The sequence below is a fragment of the Maylandia zebra genome, linkage group LG16 (assembly GCF_041146795.1).
Source record: "Maylandia zebra isolate NMK-2024a linkage group LG16, Mzebra_GT3a, whole genome shotgun sequence".
Taxonomy (NCBI): domain Eukaryota; kingdom Metazoa; phylum Chordata; class Actinopteri; order Cichliformes; family Cichlidae; genus Maylandia; species Maylandia zebra.
In genome coordinates, this window is record NC_135182.1 from 17,496,306 (window position 1) to 17,501,640 (window position 5,335).

A 5,335-nucleotide genomic window follows, 5' to 3' on the forward strand; every position below is an offset into this window, starting at 1 on the left:
CCCCATGGGATGGACGTAGAGACCTAAAATTCATTCCAGATACACAATATAACCATCCCTCCCAAACAGTGGTCACAAATCAGTCCAAATGTGTGGTAGTGGGCACATCTGCTATATTGAGATAATCCATCCCACCTCACAGGTGTGCCACATCAGGATGCTGATCTGACATCATGAGTAGTGCACAGGTGTACCTCAGACTGCCCACAACAAAAGGCCACCCTGGAATGTGCAGTTTTGTCTCACAGCAAAATGCCACAGATGCCACAAGCAATGAGGGAGCGTGCAATTGGCATGCTGACAGCAGGAATGTCAACCAGATCTGTCGCCCGTGCATTGAATGTTCATTTCTCAACCATAAGCCGTCTCCACAGGCGTTTCAGAGAATATGGCAGCACATCCAACCGGCCTCACAACCGCAGACCTCGTGTAACCACACCAGCCCAGGACCTCCACATCCAGCAGGTTCACCTCCAAGATCGTCTGAGACCAGCCACCCAGACAGCTGCTGGAACAATTGGTTTGCACAACCAAACAATTTCTGCACAAACTGTCAGAAACCGTCTCAGGGACGCTCAACTGCATGCCCGTCGTCCTCATCGGGGTCTTGACCTGAATCCAGCTCGTCGCCGTAACAGACTTGTGTGGGCAAATGCTCACATTCGATGGCGTCTAGCACGTTGGAGAGGTGTGCGCTTCACGGATGAATCATGGTTCACATTGTTCAGGGCAGATGGCAGCTGAGAATGTCCCAGTTCTTGCATGGCCGGCATACTCACCGGACATGTCACCCATTGAGCATGTTCGGGATGTGCTTGACCGGCGTATACGACAGCGTGTACCAGTTCCCACGAATATCCAACAACCTCGCACAGCCATTGAAGTGGAGTGGACCAACATTCCACAGGCCACAATTGACAATCTGATAGACTCCATGCGACGATGTGTTGCACTGCATGAGGCAAATGGTGGTCACACCAGATACTGACCGGTTCTGGGTCCCCAGACCCCCAATAGCGCAAAAAAACTGCACATTCCAGGGTGGCCTTTTGTTGTGGGCAGTCTGAGGTACACCTGTGCACTACTCATGATGTCAGATCAGCATCCTGATGTGGCACACCTGTGAGGTGGGATGGATTATCTCAATATAGCAGATGTGCCCACTACCACACATTTGGACTGATTTGTGACCACTGTTTGGGAGGGATGGTTATATTGTGTATCTGGAATGAATTTTAGGTCTCTACGTCCATCCCATGGGGAATGGGAGCAAAAACAAAAGTGTTGCGTTTATATTTTTGTTGAGTGTAGTTAATGTGTCCTGATTTGTAGATAGTGCCATCTTACAAATACCAGGAAATCTAACTGGGTGACAAGCCAGAGTTGTCTGCCCACACACCCACTGACTAGAAAAAGGGTTGAAACCTTAACTACTAAGGATGATTTTTAATGAATTTCTGAAATTGACATAATTCTATTGTATTGGCTGTATTGCGTTGAATATAAGTTTCTTGTAATTTCTGAGTAATATTACAGTAGATCTAGATGAAACTTGGCACACAGTAGGTGTCCCAGAGAAGGAATGTGTTGAAAGCCGGAACTCAACTATTCAGGATGATTTTTAATGAATTTTTGAATTTGACATAATTCTATTGACTGTATTGAATTGAATATAAGTTTCCTTTAATTTTTGAGGAATTTTACAGTAAATCTGGATGAAACCTGGCGCACAGGTACAGTAGGTGTCCCAGAGAAGGAATGTGTTGAAAGTTAGACCCCAACTAGTAAGGATGATTTTTAATGAATTTTTGAAATTTCCATAATTCTATTGTATTGGCTGTATTGCATTGAATATAAGTTTCCTTTAATTTCTGAGGAATTTTACAGTAAATCTGGATTAAACTTGGCACACAGTAGGTGTCCCAGAGAAGGAATGGGTTGAAAGTTGGACCTCAACTATTCAGGATGATCTTTAATGAATTTTTGAAATAGACATAATTGTAGAGTATTGACTGTATTGCACTGAATATGAGTTTACTGTGATTTCTGAGTAATATTACAGTAAATCTGGGTAAAACCTGTCCCAGAAGAGGATTGTGTTGAAAGCTTGGCATCAACTTTTAAGAATGATTTTTAATGAATTTTTTAATATGCAACCAGACTGTCACGATGGCTGTATTGGGCTGTTCCGTTGTAATTTGTGTGCGCGCGTGTGCCTGTTCGCGCGTGCGCACGTGTGCGCGGGTAGGCGCTACCGTAAAGACTGGTGTAAAAGCGCAAGGAAATTTATGCGGCGGATAGGAGGCGGCTGGCTTAACCGCGGCTCACAAATGACGGCTCACTTTACCGCGGTCTTTATTCGGGAGAAGCACAGCAGTTGGCCATGGGTATTGTTCCTGCAGAATTATCTGGAAGCGGTTCGGAAGAGTTATTGTGTAGGTTAGACGTAGTTACATGTTTTCATGGTCATTAAAACACCTAAACGAACACTGTAACATTTGTGAGGTGTTGAAATACTGCTGATATGTAACATGTACACACAGTATAGCAGAAACTAATGCATCTATGTCATCTTATCAAAAAGTTAAGTAATTCAAAATAACACTGTAAATAAAGTCCTGTGTAAAACGTCTTGAGCCATCCTTCGTCATTTGGTGGTCTCAAGCAATAGTCCTCCAGGTTCTGGCAGCTTTTTCACTCATTGCCAGTCCAATTCTTGTACTTGACTATTTTTGGAGGAATATGTTTGTGTTTGATGAACCACTTAACACTATGAATCATTCAAACATAGTCTTAAAAGGTTAATGCAGTTCTTTAAGTTTGTGAAGATATTTTTGTCATCTAAGAGGTTTCTGCAGCTCAAAAAACAGAAAGTGGAGAGATATGGGTATTTAAACCATAGTGGAGGTTTTCCTCTTCTGAGGTGGTTGTTGACTGATCATGAATCCAGTGTGTGAAAAAAGTGGGGGCTAAGGATTAAGAAGGCACCTAACTCAAAGGATGAACCTGTGTTGTGTCCTGACATAACACCTAATTTTTCCAAAGAAACTGTTTAAAATTGTATCTTTAGGCGCTTTGTTTCTAGCATCATGCCACAAATCACATAAGTTGTTTGCATTTCTTTAGGTGAATAAATAAGTAATTGTCAAAGATTACTGACATATCTCAGCATGGTGTGCAGTGAGCCATTTAAGTGAGAACCTTTCAAGAAAAATAAATGCTTTATGAAAAAAGCTAGAACATCAAAGTAAAAAGAGTCCATAGATCTCAGGCTCAGTGGGAGAGAATTCCAGAGTCTTGGGGAAACTGGGGCAAAAACTCGTGCAGTTTTCAGCAGGCTCTGATTTCATGACCTCAGGGACCTGCAGGGGATGTATGAGTTTGTGCTGGTGCTTGTCCATACAGGGCTCTAAAAGTATTAGCAGAATCTTAAAGTGGATCCTGATACTAATGGGGAGCCAGTGCAACTGAATTAATAACTGTAAGATATGTGAGTTCTAACATGACTTAGTCAGAAGCCTTGGAGCAGTGTTCTGAACAATCTGCAGACGGTCCAAGGAAGATTTGTTAAGACAAGCGAACAATGAATTACAATAAACCAGACATGATGAAATAAAGGCATTAATAACAGTTTGCAAGCCAGAGGGTGGCACAGTGGAATTCAACTTGGAAAGATTTCCTAAGTGATACAAGTGATAGTGAACCACAGCTTTAACATGATCATCCAAAAGGAAATGTGGGTCAAAACTCACCCCAAGGTTTCTAGAAGATTTAGTAATTGTGTCAAGAAGACCTAGAGTTTCCGTTACCTAAGGTGCAAACCATTCTTAAAGCATATCTGGATAGAAAAACACAATGGGCCAGAGCCCAGACCTCAACATTACTGAAAGAGTTCAGGTTGTGTTGAAGCATAAAGGTGATGATACCAAGTGTCCATTTTGTTATAATTGTACAAACTCTGTTTTTGCATAATAAACTGAATTTCCATTTACGTTGGCCCATATTTAAATAAATCCTCTAATATCCTTTTTAATAAACTAAATATAAAGGAATAAGGGCTGGTACAAAACTTTTGCACAGTATTGTACATCCATTTTGCCTAACTGGAACAATAAGTTGAATTTTCACATTATTTCTTCTTCTTTTTTTAAACAAACATCTATTTCTGATTATTAAATCAGTTTTTGTCAGCATGAAAGATACCATTTTTCAATTTCTGCATAGATGTTCTGCCATTCCTCCAAGAGCATCTTTTTTTAGTCACTCTTTGATGGAAGAGCTGCATTGCTCTACCCTTCTCCTTGTAACATACTTCAAGCAACATACTTGACCATGTTATGCTGATTGTTTTCTTCTTTAGTAATCCGTTTTTACTTTTGCTTTGAGATATTCCTCTACTGACAAGCCTTGGTCAGCTGGCTATCTTCTTGTTAAACAGCATTGTGGTATACCCACATACATTCATGGTGCCAACTATTCTCTCCTATAGCCTCATGCATTTCTCTGACCTTTTCACCTTCTGCATCACTGTTGGAACTGCATTCATATTGACGCCATTTTAACCAAAGAATTCCCAAAGCTATTTTTCATGTTCTTTAGTAGACTTCAATTTTGTGCCACAGAAAATAGTCCACACATGTCCAAATTATGCAACATCCGCTGTACTATTTGCATTTTGCTCCACTGACAACCCCTGTACCAAGTCAGAAGCGCTTGTCTGTTATTCAGAGGTAGATTCGGGAGTAGGTCAATGTCTGCAGTGTCACTTGCTGTAGATTTAGTTGGTGCAAAGTAGGAATAAACACACACACCCTTAAAAAACAAACCCCCAAAAGTCTACATTACATAATCAGCCAAGTAAATGGATGGAACATAAAGCATGGGATGGTTCCTTGATAAGTTTTACTTGAAAATGTTATTTCATTTAAATAATGTATTACAATAGCCCGTTAGGCAAGAGAAACTCCAGTTAACATTTAGAGGTAAAGACAACAAATGAGTTGCCCTTTCAAGCTGGAAGACTAGAACAACCAGCAGTCACCGATTTGCTGAGAGGAGCACCTTCATGTAACTATAGGCACAGCAATACGCTCATTGGTCTCACTGATTGGTGCTTTTTAAGTAGGAAGTGCAATTTTTTAATGCGATTCCCATCTGTACTGGCAACCAGTCCAGTGGTGAGATTACTGGCTCACTGCACTTTGGAAGACAATGGAATAGCTTAATAGCCAATGATTTAAACTTTTTCCCCACTAACAGTATCTCATAAGTAAATCTGGCAGATAAAAGCACAAAAACGTACGCGCACACAGACACAAACAAAGTGACAAAGCTG